The sequence below is a fragment of the Mandrillus leucophaeus genome, unplaced genomic scaffold (assembly GCF_000951045.1).
Source record: "Mandrillus leucophaeus isolate KB7577 unplaced genomic scaffold, Mleu.le_1.0 Scaffold447, whole genome shotgun sequence".
NCBI lineage: Eukaryota > Metazoa > Chordata > Mammalia > Primates > Cercopithecidae > Mandrillus > Mandrillus leucophaeus.
In genome coordinates this window covers 2,622,396-2,643,413 of record NW_012104776.1, presented here as the reverse complement: position 1 = coordinate 2,643,413, position 21,018 = coordinate 2,622,396, and the positions used below count along the sequence as shown (strand labels likewise).

Sequence of the window (21,018 nt, the reverse complement as noted above, 5' to 3'; positions counted from 1 at the left end):
TGGAATCAACCCAAATGTCCATCAGTGACAGACTGGATTAAGAAAATGTGGCACATATACACCATGGAATACTATGCAGCCATAGAAAAGGATGAATTTGTGTCCTTTGTAGGGACATGGATGCAGCTGGAAACCATTATTCTCAGCAAACTATCGCAAACACAGAAAACGAAACACCGCATGTTCTCATTGATAGGTGGGAATTGAACAATGAGATCACTTAGACTCAGGAAGGGGAACATCACGCACCAGGGCCTATTATGGGGAGGGGGGAGGGGAGGGATGGCATTGGATGTTTTACCTGAAGTTAATGACCAGTTGATGGGTCCTGAAGTGTTGATGGGTGCAGCACACCAACATGGCACAAGTATATATATGTAGCAAACCTGCACATTGTGCACATGTACCCTAGGACTTAAAGTATAATACTAACAAAAAAAAAAAAAAAAAAAAGAATTTTAGCCTCTATGTTCATCAGGGATATTGGTCTGTAATTTTCTTTTTTTGTTGTATCCTTTCCTGATTTTGGTATTAAGTTGATGCTGACCTCATAGGATGAATTAGGGAGAGTTCCCTCTTTCTCTGTCTTGTGGAATAGTGTCAAAAGGATTGGCACCAATCTTCTTTGGATGTTTAGTAGAATTCTGCTGTGAATTCGTCTGGTCCTGGACTTTTTTTGTTGGTAATTTTTAAATTACCATTTCAATCCCACTACTTGTTATTGGTGTGTTCAGGGTATCTAATTCTTCCTGATTTAAGCTAGGAGAATTGTATTTTTCCAGTAATTCATTTATCTTTTCTAGGTTTTCTATTTGATGTGCATAAAAGTTGACATAGTAGCCTTGAATGATCTTCTGTATTTCAGTGGTGTCAGTTGTAGTATCTCCTGTTTCATTTCTTAATGAGGTTATTTGGATTTTCTCTCTTTTTCATTACTCTTGGTAATGGTCTTTCAATTTTATTTGTCTTTTCAAAGAACAGGCTTTTTGTTTCATTTATATTTTGTTTTTTGTTGTTGTTGTTGTTGTTGTTTCAATGTCATTTATTTCTGCTCTGATTTTCATATTTCCTTTTTGCTGCTGAGTTTGAATTTGACTTGCTCTTGTTCCTCTAGTTCTTTGATGTATAACCTTAGAAAGTCTGTTTGTGCTCTTTCAGTCTTTTTAATGAAGGCATTTAGGGCTATGAACTGTCCTCTTAGCACCACCTTTGCTGTATCCCAGAGGTTTTGATAGGTTCTGTCACTATTGTCATTCAGTTTGAAGAATGTTTTAATTTCCAACTTGATTTAGTTTTTGACCCAATGCTCATTCAGGAGCAGGTTATTTAATTTCCATGTATTTGCATGGTTTTGAAGGTTCCTTTTGGAGCTGATTTCCAGTTTTATTCCACTATGGTCTGAGAGAGTGCTTGATATAATTTCAAATTTCTTAAATTTAATGAGGCTCATTTTGTGGCCTATCATATGATCTATCTTGGAGAAAGTTCCATGTGCTCTTGAATAGAATGTATATTTTACGGTTGTTGGATGGAAAGTTCTGTATATATCTGTTAAGCCCATTTGTTTTGTGGTATTTGTTTCATGGATTCAACAAAGAATCCATTGTTTCTTTGTTGACTGTATGTCTTGATGACCTGTCTAGTGCTGTAATTCTTTTGTAAATTTGGGAGCTCCAGTGTTATGTGCATACATGTTTAGGATTATGATATTTTCCTGTTAGACAAGGCCTTTTTACCATTATATAATGTCCTTCTTTGTCTTTTTTAACTACTGTTGCTTTAAAGTTTGTTTTGTCTTCCGTAAGAATAGCTACCCCTGCTTACTTTTAGTGTCCATTTGCATGAAATGTCCTTTTCTACCCCTTTAAATTTATGTGAGTTCTTATGTGTTAGCTGAGTTTCCTGAAGGCAGCAGACAATTGGTTGGTGAGTTCTTATCCGTTCTGCAGTTCTGTATCTTTTAAGTGGAGCATGTATGCCATGTGTATTCAATGTTAGTATTGAGATGGGAGGTACCATTGTATTCATCATGGTATTTGTTGTCTGTGTACCTTGGTTTTTTGTTTTCTGTTTTTGCTTTTCAAATTGTATTTTTGTTTTATAGGTCCTGCCTGACTTTTGCTTTAAAGAGGTCCTGTTTTGATGTGTTTCCAGAATTTGTTTCAAGATTTAGAGCACCTTTTAGCAATTCTTGCAGTGGTGGCTTTGTCGTGGTAAATTTCTCAGCATTTATTTGTCTGAAAAAGACTGTATCTGTTCTTCATATATGATGCTCAGTTTTGCTGGATACAAAATTCTTGGCTAATAATTGTTTTGTTTGGGGAGGCTGAAGATAGGACCCCAATCCCTTCTAGCTTGTAGGGTTTCTGTTGATAAATCTGCTGTTAATTTAGGTTTTCTTTCATAGGTTACCTGGTGTTTCTGTCTCACAGCTCTTAAGATACTTTCCTTTATTTTAACTTTAGATAACCTGATGACAGTGTACCTAGGTAATGATATTTTTGCAATGAATTCCCCAGATGTTCTTTGTACTTCTTGTATTTTGTTATCTAGGTCTCTAGCAAGGCCAGGGGAGTTTTCTTTGATTATTCCCCCAAATATGTTTGCCAAACTTTTAGATTTCTGTTCTTCTTCTGGAAAACCAATTATTCTTAGATTTGGTTGTTTAACATATCCCAGACTTCTTGGAGGCTTTGTTCATATTTTCTTATTCTTTTTTCTTTGTCTGTGTTGGATTGGGTTAATTAGAAGACTTTGTCTTTGAGCTCTGAATTTCTTTCTTCTACTCATTCAATTCTATTGCTTAGACATCCCAGAGTATTTTGCATTTCTAAGTGTGTCCAGTGTTTCCTGAAGCTTTTATTGTTTTCTGTTTATACCATCTATTCCTTTGAATATTTCTCCCTTCACTTTTTGAATCGTTTTTTGCATTTCCTTCCATTTGGGCTTCACCATTCTCTGGTGCCTCCCTGATTAGCTTAATAACTAACATCCTGAATTCTTTTTCAGGTAAATCAGAAACTTCTTCATTGTTTGGATCCATTGCTGGTGAGCTAGTGTAATTTTTGGGGAGTGTTGAAGAGCCTTGTTTTGTCACATTACTAGAGTTGGTTTTCTGATTCCTTCTTATTTGGGTAGGCTCTGTTAGAGGGAAGGTCTAGGACTGAAGGCTATTGTTCAGATTCTTTTGTCCCATGGAGTGTGGTAGTGGGATGTAGTACTCTCCCCAGTTTCCTATGGATGTAGCTTCCTGTGAGCCAAATTGCAGTGATTGTTATCTCTTTTCTGGGCCTAGCCACCCAGCAAGTCTAGCTAGCTCCAGGCTGGTGAACTATCTGTGGGTCTCTCAGCTGTGGATACTAGCACAGTATTTGGGGTGTCTCCCGGGTCCTGCTGTGGGTCCTCTCGGGATTCTTGGTTTGTTCTTGCAGTCATTCTGGAGCTAAAATTCATGATATGAGCCTCTGCACACAGCTCTGTCCGTCTGAATTGAAGCTGCAATCTAGTCCTGCCTCCCGTCCACCATGATGATCTTGCTTTGCTGTTTTTTTTTTCGTTTACTGTAATGGTTTTCAAATTTATCTATGTTGTTTCATTAATAGGTTGGTGTTTTTAATTGCCCAGTAGGATTACATTATATAGCTATATGATATTATGTTAGTTAATTCAATAATTGATGAGGCATTAGATTGCTTTCAGTTTTAGACCATTGTGATTGAAGCAGTTATGAACATTTAAGTACAAGTCCTTATTTGAGCATATATCTCCATTTTTTTGGAGCAAATAAGTAAGAGTGGGCTTAGTGAGTGTATATTTAACTTCATAAAAGACTGGGAAAGAATTTTCCATGGTGTTTGAAACACTGTAAATTCCCACTAGAAATGTATGAGAGTGTCAGTTGCTACATTTAATCATTAACACTGGATATTTTCTTTTTAATTTTAGCTGTTGTAGTAGGTGTGTAATGTGGTTTTAATTTTGCATTTCCCTGTGACTAATAATGTTAAATACCTTTCTATATGCCTATTTGTTGTTTATAGCCTTCTGTGAAATGCCTATTCAAATATTTTGCTTACTTTATTTGGTTTTTACCTTCTTATTATTGAGCTACAGGTATTTTTAATGTACTCTGGTTACAATCCTGAATAAGCTATATGTTGTTAAAACATTTTTTCCCAGGATAAGGTTTGTTGTATTATTTTCTCTAAGATTTCTTTTGAAGAGAATTTTTAAAAATTCAATGTGGTCAAAGTTATCAATTTTTTATTGTGTGGTTCATAATTTTGGCTTTGCCTAAGGACACAAAGATTTCCTACCAGAATTTTATTTTCAATAAGTTTTATAGTTTTAGTACTTACATTTATATCTAAGAGCTATTTCAAGTTTAATTGTTTTACATGGCATGACATAGAGAAATAAGACATTTTTGGCATACCAATATATAAAGTTATTACAGCAATATTTGTTGAAAATATTTCCCATTTTCTATTGAATAACTTTAGCATCTATGTAAAAAATTAACAGACCATCTACAATAGTCAATTTTTGAACTCTGAATTCTGTTTCCCTTCTCTACATATCTATCTTAATCAATATCCAAACTATTTTGATATGTGTAATTATAGTGTATAATCTTGAAATTAAGTCCTAAATCTTTGGAATTTTATTCACACTCATTTTGGCTATTTTGAGTAACGTATTTCCTTACAAATTTTAGAATCAACTTGGAAATTTCTGAAAAAGAAGCTTGCTGGTATTTCTATCATGTTTCATCGGTAGATCAATTTGGAGAGAATTCACATTGCATTTTCTAATCTATTAATAAAGATTTATTAGGAATGTTAAAGATTTTCTCACCAATGTTTTGTACTTTGCAGCATACAGCTCTAACATGCTTTGTTAAATGTATCGTTAAGTTTTTTATACATTTTGATGCTATTATCAGTGGCACAATTTCAACCTCAAATTTCAACATTTCTTGGCGAGTATTTAGAAACACAATAAATTTTTGAACATTGACCTTACACCTGTGACATTGAAAAATTCACTTATTAATTCTCGTGTCTTTTTTGTAAGCTTATTTTATTTTTCCACATAGATTTTTATTTTTGTCTGTGAAAAAAGTTTTACAACTTCTTTTACAATCAGTATGCTTATATTTTTCTTGTCTTATTAAATTGGCTAGAAACTCCAGTGCTATGTTGAACAGGAAATGTAAACAAAGGCATCCTTGTCTTACTTCTCATTTTAGGGCAAGAACACTCAGTCTTTCATCAATAAATATATTAGTTGTAATCGTTTCATACATGTCATTTATCAGCTTGAAAATAAGTCTTTCTATTTCTAGTTGGCTGCTAATTTTTATCATAAATGTATTGAAATTTATCAGATTTGTTTTGGTATCTTTTAAGATAATCTTTTTTTTTTCTTTTTTAATCTATGACTGTGGTAAATTACACTGAGTGATTTTTCAAATGTTAAACAATTCTTACATTCTTGGACAAACCCCATTTAGTCATAGTGTATTATTCTTTTTGTATGTTATTCAATTTGATTTAAACAGTTTTTGGAAAAGAAAGTTTTGGATCTACGTTAATGAAATATATTGGTCTCTAGTTTTCTTCAATTATGATGTTTTTATCTGATTTTGGTATTGAGGTATTGCAGGCCTCTTAAAATGAGGTAAGGAAGTCTGTCTCCTTCACTTTTCTAAAGAGTTTCAGTAGAATTGGCCTTATTTTCTCTTAAATGTCTGATAAAATTTATTGCTGAAGCAATCTGTGCCTCCCGTTTCTTTTTTTTTTTTTTTTTAATGGGAGAGACTTTTAAATGATATTCAATTTCTTTAGTAAACTGGGCTATTCATGTTAACTCAGTCATATTGAGTGAACATTAGTGGTTTGTATCTTTCATGGAATTTGTCTATCTTTTATACATTGTCAAATGTATTAGCTTTGCATAATTTTCCCTTATTTGTCTAATATCTATAGATCCATATTGAGGTTCTCTTGCTTTGTATTATTTTTTGTCTTTCCTATATTTTTGATCAGTTTGAAGTTTGTAAATTATACTGATCTTTTCAAATAACCAGTTTCATTTAATTTGATAAGTATATTTTATTACAAGTGTGCAAAATAGTTTTTCAGCTCTATGCTTGTTTGTGCAGCTTCCTGGATCTACAGAATTATAGTTTCAGCAAATATGGAAACAAATTATCCATTACTGCTTCAAAAGAATAAGCTGATTCAATTGTAGGAATCACTTTGTTTCCCTTTTCTTGAGTATCATAGTCCTGTGCCTTCTGTTCAATAGCTGAAGACTGTTGTGTCATATATTTTACCTAGTTTTCTAGTAGTTGAATAAAAGAAGGTAAATTTTGTCTTTGTTATTCTGTCTTGATCTATAATGGAAACCTTAATCTATTTACATAAGTCATAGATATCCAATTCTAAAATCTTCCTAAAGACTCTAAAATCTGGTTAGTGTAGAATCTGTGGAACATCTTAAGGATTCCATTTGAGAAATCTAGATGCTAATCAATTCTACAGCTATTTCTATTATGCAATCTAATATTTTATATAGAATGTCAGATTCGAAAGGATATTTATAGTACACTAAATTATTTATCTTTATGTAGTATTCTATGAAGACTATTTTAATCGGGGATTTTGGATAGATTTTGAAAGCTTTGTATCTTTTCTTTTATACAGAAGAGTTTGTACTTTATACCATTTATAGTCTGGTGTATTTTGGTGAAAATAAGGTTGTCATGCTAAGTATAATCTGAAGGATATTCAGAATAATCTTTCTCCCTTAATCTTAGAGTTGATAAAAATCAACTATGTGTGTGTTTATATATATACATATATACATATATACATATATATATATATATGAGATCAGTGATTTGGCAAATTAGCAATCTCCTTATTTATTTTAAGTATTTTAATTTCTGTTTGAGTAATCATTATTTATGCCTGTGTGTGTGTGTGTGTGTGTGTATACACACGCATAAACACAAACATATTCTGCTTTCTGTATATCCTTCTAATAGTTTCAAATTTTTTGTTTTTATATTTAATTATTTAATCAATCTAATATTTGAGTCTGTTTGTATGCTGTTGTTGTAGGGATCCAAGTATTATTAATGTAGATGAACAATTGTCTTTGCATCCATCGTCCAATTACTTATGCCTGGTCTTTCACATATGAAGTCCACACACATGCAGACACACACACACTCATATATATTTGGCTTGGTTTCTAGGGTTCATTTTGTGTTTATCATTGGGATACTTGTAAATCAATTTAACAAATTAGTAATGTATAGTAAGTCTAGAGATACGGTTGACAAGCCCTTCCTCATTTTTTTAGTCATTTGAATTATTAGGCAATCGTGATAGCATAATGAAATTAAAATTTTAACAAAAGAGAAAACCTAACAAATTTATCAGTTATTTAAAGCTAAACTATAACTAAATGAGTACAAAAATAATTTAAAAGTAGCATTTAAAAAACAATCTACATAATTTAGAGACTATGTTGAAATAATTTAAGATTCAGGACAAAATGGTATAAACATAAAAACAAATACTGCCCTACTAATTGGCGGTCATCAAGGTTATCATAAGAAAATTACAGTGATCCTCTCTTATTAATTTTTCCAGTTCATGTTTCAAGTTGCTGCCCTTTTAGTCTATCAGAAGTAAAACAATCAGGTCACTGTAAAAAGTAAGAAGTCTCAATTTATTCCTAAACCCTCCATTTTTCTGATTCTAGTGTGCTTTTTAAACATGACTATTAGTTCATTTTATATTTATAATTTTAGCTTAATAAAAGTACTTGTGATTCCACATACTAGTTGACTCAGTATTTCTGCTTAATTTACTTTGCATATTCTGTTTACTCTGCTTTGTGTATCACTTACTTATCATTTCCAAAATCAATCCATGCTTCAAAACCCAGTTTAAATGTTAGCTTGCCTGTCACTCCATGCAGAAATATCAGCAATCTCCTTTGAGTCTCTGTTTAATATTTTCATCCTTTATATCATAAATGTATTAGTTTCTACCTTGTATTATTACTTATGTGATAGCTTAATCGCTTTAATTAGACTTCCTGTTCTTCAGAAGCCTTACTTGTGTATGATGCTTTTTTATTTTGTTAACATGCTGGTTTTTATCATACCGTAGGTGATTTACAAGTATGTGTTGAATTAATATAAACTAGGGATAAGATTTGTCAAAGGATATAGAGAAGAAATAGTAAATAACGACAAAAACAAGGAAAGGAGGAGGTTTTAATCATTTAAAAGCGAAGACAAGCTATCATAAAGAACACCTGATGATTGAGGATAGATTAAAATGATATAAAATTTTTCTTTACATATTTTTCTAGGAGGATAAGGATAAATAAACCCCTAGAATTAATGGCATCCACTCAGGTGATTAGGAGTTCAGAACTGAAAACTGGAAACTGTTATACAAAATGATAAATTGTCATTATAAATGACCCCTGTGTCAGAGAACAAATGTGACTGGTATAAATTAGTAGAAATAATGACAGTTACTATAAAAGCTATTGTAAAATAAAATAGTAACACCAAAAAAATACCCAATAATAGTTAACATTTACTGAGGGGTTACATACCAATATGGACATGCATGTGCACAAACATATACACACACACTCAGAGGACTCTCATAGAGTAACTGTTCACAACCCAGTGACAGGACCTTGAAATTGTTATAGGTTGGTCTACTCCATGTTGGTGATTCCCTAATCATATCTCCAATCTGGCTGTAGTTTTGTCCCCAAACTCTGAAATTAATTATCCAACTGCCTGTTTGATATATCCATTTGAAGATGTCATTTGGAAAAGTGTCAGGTGTCTACTCATGATCGGTAAATATTTACTGAATCAAGAAATTAAAAGAATGATATTTGCAACCAAGTAGCATTTATTGTTGGGATGAAGGAAAATATTCCAATGTAACTAATTGCAATAGTAACTTAAATGATAACAACAATGTAATTATTTTAAAGGATGCTGCAAATCTGCTTCCAAAATTCAGGGACCTGTCCTAATAATAAGCTCAACTAAAATATGATTTGATAGCACATTAAAACAATTTAAAGACTATATGGAAAATGTTCATAGCAAGCATAATATTAAATGTTAAAACACTAATCTTATTTCCATTAAAATCTGGATGGAGACAGTGATATCCTCTTGAATCACTGTCATTCAGTTTTGTTTTAGAGATTCTAAACAATGCAATATGGAAAAATAATCAAATAAGGAGAAAAAATGTTAAAATGTGAGATATGAATAACATGTATATGGCAAAAAGAAAAAAAGAAATGGTATTAAAACCATTAGCATTATTAGGAGAACATTGCAAAGTCAGTGGAACAAGCTATATATAGAAAAATTTTTTTAAGTTAAAATAACAAATTAGGAAATTTTGATTATGAAAAAATAGCTAGGCATTATAATGTCCCAAATAAAACTAGATATATTAAGAAGTAAATTTACTAAGTTACTGGATACATATGAAGAAAACTATAGAAGTTTGTTTCAGGATACCAAATAAAACCTGCACATATATGGAAAACATGCCACAATGCTGTACAGGAAAACTGAATATTATTCAAATATTTACCACATTATAAATTAAATACAATATATTAATTCATACATTCATTGATTTAACAAATTTCCTAAGTGCCCACATGTCTTTGGCACTAGGTATACAGGCATGAGAGAGATGGACAAGATTTCTTCCTCCCAGAGCTTACATTCTAATGGTACAGAGAAAAAATAAACATATAAACAAGTTAACTTTTTTTTTAAGGTAGTAGTAAGTGTTGTAAAGAAAAAGAAACCAAAATCACGCAGTAATGAGCCTGATGGTGGTGGTTGGCTGGCCTTTTAGGTAAGCGGCCAGGGAAAGTCTCTGTGAAGACTACCTTTCAGGAGAGGCATCTAAGCAGTCAAGGGTCATTCCAGGCAGCAGTCTGAAGAAAAAGCCTCTGTTCAACAAGATCAACAAGTGCAAAGCTCTGAGGTCAAAGTATTCATGGTATGTTAGGGGAGAGCAGAGCAATAACAGTGAAGCAGTGTGAACAAGGGGGATAGTATGATAGGAGATGAATTTTATGGAATAATGAAAAGAAAACCCATGTAGGACCTGTACACACATATCAACCATACATATGTAATATGCAGTATACAATATTATATGGAATATAACATATATACTATATGGTACATATATAATACATACATATTTTACATATATGCATATGCATATATGTGTTCTATATAACATATATGCATATATGTGTTCTATATAACATATATGCATATATGTGTTCTATATAACATATATGCATATATGTTAGAATAAGTGAAAATTTTTTATAAACATTGTATACAATACACATTGTAGTTAAAGAGTGAAGATTTCTAAGAAATACCTAATATACAAATATACAGTTCATTATGGAGAAAGGGTAAATGGACTATAAACATAAGAAATTTAAATTATTTAGTAGAGAAATAGTAATCAAAACAATTATATACTGTTTTCAACAAAAGTTAGGCAAATTAAAGAATGAAAACATTAAGTGCTAAAGTATTTTTGAAAAAACTATTTATTTGCCTCCAGCAAAATCTATGTTTTAGAAACTATCCCTAATAATGAAATTATATATGAGGATCTGTTTTCAAAGATGTTTATTCAATATTTTATAAACAACACCCTCTTATCCATTGGCAAGATTTGAATAAATTACAGTAGTATATTTTTAACAAAAAAATGCTAATTGAATGAATAAATTAATTAAGAGAATGAATTAATCCTATATGAATTAACTTGTAGAGAACCATATATATCACTAAGTACACAAGCATGTTAAAGAATTATACATACTACATAATGCCATATATTTATGTAAGTTAAATCTTTATGTGTATATTTGTTTTAGTAAGAGAAAAGTATGGGTGAACCTACACAGAAAGTTATTTGCTACCTGCTAGGTAAGAATTTTGTATTTGAGGAGAGTTGGTGGTTTATTAACTTTTAAAAATACAGCTCTGTGGGGGTTTTTTCTACTGGTTCCAGTGAGCATTCTTTTTTATAATTTTATAAAAATTCAATAAAAGAAATTAAAAAGAAAGTACTGACATTAATATAGGCTTTTCTCTCTAAAAGTCATAAAGGATTCTGGCTAAACCTTCTCCTTCTCTGTAACCATCTTCCTTGTCCCTGATGTATACCAAGGGATAGTAAGGAAAATTTGCTGTTCATGCAAGCAATAAGTGAGTATATTGTAGAAAAACTTAAAATCATGTTCAAAGCCACTAAAAGTCAGTTGGAGTATTACCACCATGAGCTGGCAATTCTAAGCAATATTAGGGATAAAACGACCATCCCACAGGAATGCTTACTATCCGCTCCCCAACCTCCACAGTTACCACTTTTTTGTGTTTTCATTTCAGCCATGATCGTTGCTTTAAAAAATGGAATGGAAAATGCAAGAAAGCCAACATTTTTACTCTCTTCTGGTCTTTTTTGTTGTTGTTGTTGTTAACATATTTTGTTTTCTAGAGCAATTTTATGTTCACAGAAAAATTGAACAAAATGTATGGAGAGTTCCCATAAACTCCAGTTCCCACAAAAAGACAACCGTTCAATCAACATCCTAGACCATAGTAGTACATTTGTTATAATCAATAAACCTGCACTGAGACAACAACATTATCATCTAAAGTCCAAAGTTTACATTAGGGTTCACTCTTGGTGTACATTCCATGGGTTTTGACAAATGTATAATGACATGTATCCACCATTGTTGTATAAAATAGTTTCAGTGATCAAAAAAACCCTCTGTTCTCCACCTCCTTCCTCCCTAACCTCTGGGACCAATGATCCTTTTATTGTCTCCATAGTTTTATCTTTTCCAGAATGCCATATAGGTTGAATCACATGTAGCCTCAACATTTGACTTCTTTCACTTAGTAATATGCATTTAGGGCTCCTCCATGTCTTTTCATGGCTTGATAGCCCATTTCATTTTCTTGTTGAATAGTATTCTATTATCTGTATGTACTACAGTTAATAATTAGGTAATAAAATAATTAATAATTAGTTTATCTACTGAAAGACATCTTGGTTGCTTTCAAGTTTTGGCAATTATGAACACAGCTGCTATAAACATCTGTGTGCAGGTTTTGTATGGACATATTTTCTTCCTGAGAGCAGGCCCTGCTAAGAACAGAATACTCTCACATGTTTTAAAATGGTTCCTTTTCCCCTTTCCCTGCTGAAAGCACTAGATGTTTCTCCAATATTCACTATGAGAACCAAGGCAAGCTCCTGGAGGTGAAACTCACCCAAGTTGGGGGATGCCCACGGACTGCGTCTCCCTGGAGTTTTTATCTCTTAGACTTGTCCACACTGAGCCTCCAGCAATTCATCAATTACAGATTGTCCTACCGTAGCACTGGTTCCCACGGAAATTTCAGAATGAATTTCTGCCCCACTAAGTTGCATTTCTCTGTTTCTATTTATCCCTTCAGTTTTCTGGGCAGTGGTTTGTCCTGTGACTTCAATTCTCTGATGAAACTAAAAAAAGTTGTTGATTTTTTATTTTTCTTCTTGTTGTTAGGATGGAGGAGTGACTTATAAGCTTCTTACAAAATACTATTTACACTCAATATACACATAAATGTTCTCAAGTAAATCAGCCTTCATGTGATTTTGTGTGATGTATATTTAAAACTAATTAGTGAATTTGAAAGAAAGAAAAAGATTTATTTACCATTGAGATGTACCTGCTGTGTAAAAATTTGTTTTTGAGTCATGTGAAACTGAAGGGATAGCATTACTCAGATAAATCTATAAACACTCAGAAAATGTTTTTTTTCAAATTCCATTCATATTGTGTTTATAATATTAATCCTTAACTGATATAAACCTCTTCTTGGAATATTAAGTTTTATTTTTCCCAACATTAAAACATTGTGTTAAAATGAATTTTGGAATAAGAAGCCAATGGGATGAACACACAATTGCAGCTTTTCTGGGAGAAAGTTGAGTGCTGATCTTTTTTGCCACTTCTATTTAGTTCCTCCCCGAAGATGGTCCCTGAGGCACCTTTTCAGAATATCTATGGATCTCCAGAGAAGTATTTTGGTATTTTGCTGCAGATAAAATGTATACCATATACAAGAATCACTTCAGTTAAAGTATTCTAAGATTATTTGCAAAACACTGAAATATTAGCAATAGCATATTATTCTAATAATATGAATATGATTATTTTTATTGTTTCAACTAGAGATTGTGGTCAGGAGACATTTACTCAGATAACTGACACGGTTTAAACTCTGTGATAATCAATATATTGTACATGACATAATAATATGTAACAAATTTATAAAGATGCATGTTTCACCATAAATCAAGTACAGTAGCTGCCCACCCCTTGTCTGTGGTTTCAGTTTCTGCAGTTTTAGTTACTTACCCACAGTAAACTGTGATCCAAATATACTAAGTGCTAAATTCCAAAAATAAATAATTAGTAAGTTTTAAATTGCCGTTCTGAGTAGTGTGATGAAATCTCAGGCTGCCCTGCTCCATTCTGCCCAGGATGTCAATCATCCCTTTGTCCAGTGTATCTAGCTGTATACACTACCTACTTATTAGTCACTGACATTGACATTGACACTGCTTCTAATACCCAACCATCGATATTGTCATGGCTTGATGATCCAGGATTACCCAAAGCAGATGACCCTCAATCTGACATATCATCAGAAAGTCAATAGTAGCCTACTGCTACGGTGCAATGCCTATGTCATTCACCTCACTTCACCTATCACAATGCTTATGTCATTCACCTCACTTCATCTCATCACAATGCCTGTGTCAGTCATTCACCTCATTTCATCTCATCTCATTGCATTTTATCATCTCACATTATAACAAGAATTGTGAGTACAGTACAAAAAGATATACTGAGGGAAAGAGAAAGACCACATTCATATAATTTTTATTATAGTATTTTGTTATAATTGTTTTATTATTGTTGTTAATTTCTTATTGTGCCTAATTTATGAGTTAAACTTTATCATAAGAATGTGTGTAAAAACAACAACAACATAGTATATACAGTGTTTGGTGTCATCCAATATTTCAGACATCCGCTAGGGGTCTTGAAACATATTCCCTGCAGATGAAGGGTGACTACTATATATTAAAGATTGCATGTTATATAATATATGTTGAAAGATAATATAATGTATTTTAGGAAAAATATATACTGTACCAAATTCTTCCTTGCAAAATAATTTTTACCCCCACACTATAAAACACAGAAAATGTTTAATGAAAATATTTGAAAATGTAGTACAAACCAGAAAGGCAAATGTTCCTCCAGTCTCAGTCTGTCAACTGTGTTTTAAAATCACCCGAGTCTCATTAAGAGGATTCATCTATCATATTTCTCTAATCTCAATGCCTCCTTACTGTATTTTATTGTTAATTCTCTCTCTCCTGAGGGAGAAGGCTGGTATTAAAAATCAGAAAATAATTGTCCTGAATCTGACTTTCATTTTATTTTATAAGATGGAAATAAGAATAAACCATCTACAATCATAGCTCGTCATATGCAGTGGTTTCACTAGGATTCATTGTTACAGAAGGATATTTTTTAGTCATGTAAATTTCTATTTCTTTATATACACATAGCTCCTAGAAATAAGACATGCTCAAATTAAAATCACTTTGTCTGTTCATTTGGTTACTGGTCCTTTATACTCTCTCCAGTCATTCTCTCACTATGTCCTAACCTGCACATAAAACAAAACCTTTTTTTGGCCCACATGCTCCCACTTGCCTTTTTGACTTCTTGACATGGAGATTTCTGCCTCTATGTTTTAGTTTCTGTGTCTGTGTCTTACTGTGGCATTTCTTCAGATTCCCTTTTTGGCTCTATGAGCTTGGTCTTTCTACTTGGTTTTGCTTGGGTCTCTGGTTTTTGTCTTCCTTGAGGTCTTGGGTCAGAAACAACTAATTTTATATCTCATGAATCTTAGATTCAAATGTACAACTGCCGCTCTCTTCCTTATCCTAGCATCCCTCAGACATATTATACTCAGAATGTCCAGAACCGAATCTAATATCTTCCTCTCTGATTCTGCACTCTCACTGTACTTTCTCTCTTGGCAACATCCTACCAGTTGTGTTTGGTTCCTTCTTCTGCATTACTACCATTAATAATGGGGCAACCCAATGTTTCTGTCAAGCCAATCCTCAACATTTTCTTCCAGCTGTTACAGATTAGCTTGATCAATATTCCTTCATTTCTGGTTTTGGTTCATTTCATTCCAAAAAAGTAGAGATGACTACGGTTATTTCAAATCCAAATTATTTAGCATGAACTCAGTTCTTTAATATATTAACATGCATTTTTTAAAAAGTTATAGATGTCATTGGGTTGTTATTTTAGAAAACTGAGCATTCCCTTTAGCCAATAAACAGGTGGATTTTAATAGCACTACCCGAACATCATGATGGCACATGTTTGCCTGAGTTTAAAACAAAACGCTTCCAGATTGTGAGAGTATTACCAACCTTTGTTTTTCTCATCCATATTTCATAGAAAAGTGACAGCTAATTCAATTGTATAGACCAGCATACTATAATATTTTGAAGGCAGTAAACTTTGGTTGTATGTGGTTTTTATTTTGGTTCTGTTGTAGTTTTTACATCTGTGTGGAAAGAGAAGCCAGATGGTCAAGGTGGGAGAGCTCGTGTTTCTTAGTTATCTGTGAGAAACCTTAAAGTAGCCTGACTAAATAAAACTGCTTTTCTCAGATATCTTTTTCTTTGTTTTCCCGTTCCACTGCATAGGCCAAATCACTATGAGGCTATTTGACACATGGAAGAATTTTCTCTGACTAGGGGAAGGAAATAGGATTCATCTGAACTGGAAGGGAGTTGATTTGCTGTTCTATAGTGTTTATAGAGCATAGGAAAAATTTAATAGTCCAGGGATTCTATTTACCATGACCACCTCCAGAAAAGCTGCTCGGACTGGTTATTACCACTTTTAAGTACCTTTTCTTCTGAAAATCAAAGGTGCCAGATACAGAGCTTTATATGGTAGTGCATGCAATACATTTAGGAATGTGAGAAAGAAAATGGAATAAAGCACAAAAGGAGATGACTGATGCTTGTAGGGAGCTCCTGTTTAGGTGACGTCAGTTACAGCAATTTGTGCAATTAAGCTCATTTTCAGATAGCACTAGAGTTTTCCTTTCTTCTTGATGGTCAATCAGAAAAGAAAAGAATGTGCTTATTTTTGATTAATTAAAAAAGAAACAAACTTGGTTGGGCATAGATATGGATTTTTAAAACCCAAAGAAATAACTTTCCGTCATTGCTTTCAAAGACTAGTAAAATGTAATATACAAGTTTGTCACTGTCACAGATTTTTGAAGAAACCATTACACTGGAAAAAAAGTTTGACAAATATTTTGTGTACTAACTAATCTCTTAGAGTCTTATAAACTTTAATCTAGATATAGAAGCTTTTCTTTTAGTTTTTGTTGTTTAAACAAGAAATTAATGATGGAATGTTAAAGTATAATTTAATCACTGGATTAATCTTTATAAGGATATGTATCAAAATCTTTAAACATGCTAATGTCTCTCTTTTTCCTATCAACTTACTCTCTTAGAGATAATATAATGTTTATTCTCTACAGTCTATGTAGTATGCCACATAAGTACCTTACCTAGGAGCAAATCCATTCTTAATGCAGTAAGTAGAGTCCTATGCCATCTTTTTTTTAAAAAAAAAAAAAGGAAAAGCAGCTTTAAAAACTCTATCAGCCATATTCTTACTCAAACTATGAGATGACATAGAGTTCCTGGCAGTGTTCCTTGCTCTCTATCTAATTATTTTTCATTAGCCTACTCTGCATTTGCATTTATCTCCTGATCCAATCAACAAAACAATCTAAACTTTTTAGCCTATTTGCCTACTTTCTCATAATGGTTTTTTCTCCATTTCCATTTTGAGTATAGTCAGTTAACAGACTGGTTTCTTTTTAATAGGTTTTAAAAATCACTTTATTATTAATATGCCTTGTGGTTCATATAACATGAATACTGTATGAACGTAAAATGAATTCTTGAACTCATTATATATGTAATTTATTTTAAAGTTGAAAACTTCGTTTGGTGAATCATCATCTGGTTATTCTGTTTTACTCTTGCCATTAGTATTGAATGATGATGCTTGGGATTTTTTTTTCTATATGAATAAAGGAAGAAGAGTATTTGATTATGGTAATATATGATTAAGAATTTATATGCTTTTTACCTAATTTAAATATTAAAATCATCAGATTAAAATCATATACTTTTAACATTTTAATTTATGAATTGATAAACCTCTTTTATAATTGCCATGAAAATGAAAAATGTTCATTTAGTAAGGTTTTAAATATAATCAGATTTTGATTGTAATAATGTCCAAGTAATGTCTGGTTAAGGCTTCCCCAGAAGATAGGGTTAAATTCAGTGGCTATGCAATTCTTGTGACCTTTTTCAGATACTGGAGATAACTTAGTCATTTTCCATTTCTCAGCTATAGTATTTCTTTTGAATGTTGTGAACTTTTTAAAAATGTCACTAAAATGTTAACTATTTTTTTTCTTCACACATTTCTCGGTTTTGACTATAGTAGCTTGGGTACTAGAAAGTCTATTGCAAATATCTTTAACAAACTCTATAACTATTTCTCAACTTATAGGTAATCCTATTTCACACTTGAATGCATGATATATGGCTTCCAATAATCTATGATCCAGTTTTCTGAAATGACATGGAGAAAGATCACTAGTTTCTTTTTCTAATATTCATTAATTTACCAACTTATTCAAATGACTCATTTTTTTGTTCTTACATTTCTGCTATGTTTACTTACGTTTTGGATGATTTTGATAAACTCTGTGAAGGTGTGAATAATATAACCATAAACGATGGAAGAAACTCACAAAAGAAAAATGTAATAGACTTAGTCATCTAAAAAGTTAAAACTTTTATATGAAAAATAAACACAACATCCACAGAAAGAAGTAGAAATAGGATATTAGTAAATGCCACAGATAACTAACAAGTGTTGATCAGTTGCTATGTCCCAAGCCCTCTTCTAAGAACTGCTCATTCCCATTAATGGAAAAGGAAGCTGAGTACCTAGCCCCATTCACAAAACTATTAAGAGGCAGTGCTTGACTCTAAATGTAGACAGTATAGTTCAAGAAAACATACTCATCTTAACCATTATCACTAAAAGTTAAGTGATTAGGGCATATCTAGATATTCAGAAACAAAACTGATGCACATGTATCCTAACTTCTATTAATTACACACTCATTAAGGCTGTATAAACACAAACATTTCTATCTCAGACAAATAGACTCTGTGGCCTTGGTGCTACGAGTTGGATGTGGCTGGATATTTGGAACAGGAAAAATTCAAATGATGGGCTTGAGTAAATCATAGGCATGGATATACTCTTTATTACCTTTTGGTATTATAATACATAGATAGAAAGGATTTATTTAAAACCCTGGAATCTTATAGAAACAAACACAAAACTTCTCTGTAGGACTATTTTTGGTTTTGAACAAATTTTTCTTTCCTAAACTCTGAAAATGAGTTAACAACAACAACAACAACCAAAAAGTTACAAACCACTGTGAGGAAGAATAAACACATGTAAACAACAGGAGATTTAATATACTCAAGAACATTACAGTGGACCTCCTGTTTCTGTAGGTTCCTTATCCACAGATTTAACCAACCACGGATCAAAAATATTGGAGAAAAACACCAAAAAGTACAATTCAACAGAAAAAATGATACAAATAAAATATAAAGTATAATAACCATTTATGTAACATTCACATTGTATTAGGTATTATAAGTAATCTAGAGATGATTTAAAGTATATGAGAGGATTTGCATAGGTTATATGCTCATATGATGCCATTTTATATCAAGAACCTGAGCATCTGAGGATTTTGGTATCCACTGGGGTTCCTGCAACCAATCCCCTATGGATACAAGAGAAGACTGTACATGATAAAAGAATCTGATAAGAGATTATGAAATACATGATTAATATGATTAAACAAATGATACAATAGAACACAGAATGAATAATCGGGAAAGCATATATAAACAAAGAACAGATATATTTTTCAAATATCCAAATAGACTTCTGGATTCAGCTGTAATATATAAAGAGCTTGAAAGTCATCACTCTTGTCTTTACAATAAGAAAAATCTGGACAAAATGAAAAATAATGACTTCACTTGGACCCATCTAAAAACAAGTTGCAGTAACAGCCATGATTTTGAAATCTGAACAGAGACAAATGGAGATTGATACAGCAAATGAGATCAGGAGTTGAAACCACTGGATCCATCCACTGGGAGGAATACAATGGTAATTTTGACAAATTGCTGGAGGCTGATCCAGAACTAGCTTGGGAATTAGAAAGCTCCAGACTTTCTAACCCACATATTCACATGCTTGCTCTCTAGTAGCTCACCCACAAGTTCTTGTAGCGTGAATCCTGGAAACGTTCCTTCAAAGGAGAGAGGAGTAAGCATTATGAAGTAAGACTGTAACCTTTTCCAAAATAAAATTCTACTCTCTGGGGGAAAGAACTTAACCTAATACAATTCTGAAACTATTCCAACTGAAGAAAACAGAGGCACAGAAAAAAATAATGACTTTTTTAAAGGGTGCATGTGTTGAGTACTATAATTGAGTGGACATAAATACGATCTTTTATGACTGTTGATATATACCTATGCAAGAATACATTTAGATTTCTTGCAAATATTCTGATAAATAATAATTCAGTTCACCCACTATTTATCCCCACTATTATATGGTGACATGTACCAGGCAAGTACCAGTGATAGGGTAAATAAGCATGTAAAAATATAAGGAACATTTGGGAGGCCAAGGCAGGCAGATCACCTGAGGTCAGGAGTTGGAGACCAGCCTGGGAAACCTGTGTCTACTAAAAATACAAAAATTAGCCAGGTATGGTGGTGTGCACCTGTAATTCCAGCTACTTGGGAGGCTGAGGTAAGAGAATCACTTAAACCCAGGAGGAAGAGGTTTTAGTGAGCCAAGATCACACCACTGCACTCCAGCCTGGGTGACAGAACTGGGTGAATTGCTGGTGAGGTTGAAGAACAACACTGACTATAACAGAATTAATTCCAGCATGAACAGTGGCACCACTACTAGTTTGGAAGATAGTTTGGCATCTTCCAAAGTATTAAGTCATCTCTAGATTACTTATAATACCTAATGCAATGTAAATGCTATATAAGTAGTTGTTATACTGCATACTTTTATTTGTGTCATTTTTTACTGTTGTATTGCATTTTTATGTTTTTCCCCCACATATTTCACAAACTTTGTATAAAATTTCTTACAGAGCTAAATGTATCTTTACTGTACAATCCAATGACTGTGTTCTTAGGTGTTTATCCAACTGACTAGAAAACTCATGTCCATATGAAAACCTTCATGCAAATATTTACAAAACTTTATGCAAAATCGCCATAGACTTGAAGAAACCAACATGTTGTTCAGTAGGTGAATGGAAAATCAAATTTTAGTACATCTGTGTAATGGAATACTACACAGCAATAGAAAGGAGTGCGGTATAAAGTCACAGAAAGACCTGATCTACTAAATGTAATATGATATCAAGATGGGATCTCAGAATAGAAAAAGAACATTAGATGAATACTAAGGAAATCTGAAAAAACATATGGTGTTACTAAACAGTAATGTATCAATATTGATTCATTAGTGATAACAAATATACTAATGTAAGATAATAACAATAGGAGAGGCCAAGTGTAGTGGCTCATGCCTATAATCCTGCCACTTTGGGAGGCCAAG

General features: G+C 32.5%; 1 long non-coding RNA gene across 1 annotated transcript in view; it reads right to left on the bottom strand.

The window, feature by feature from the left end:
* LOC105549605 overlaps window positions 1–21,018 on the bottom strand; it is a 57,188-nt gene that overhangs the window by 11,437 nt on the left and 24,733 nt on the right. The window contains exon 4 of the long non-coding RNA XR_001007573.1: window positions 20,159–20,199. This is a non-coding gene — a long non-coding RNA (uncharacterized LOC105549605). The remainder of the gene's footprint in view (window positions 1–20,158; window positions 20,200–21,018) is intronic.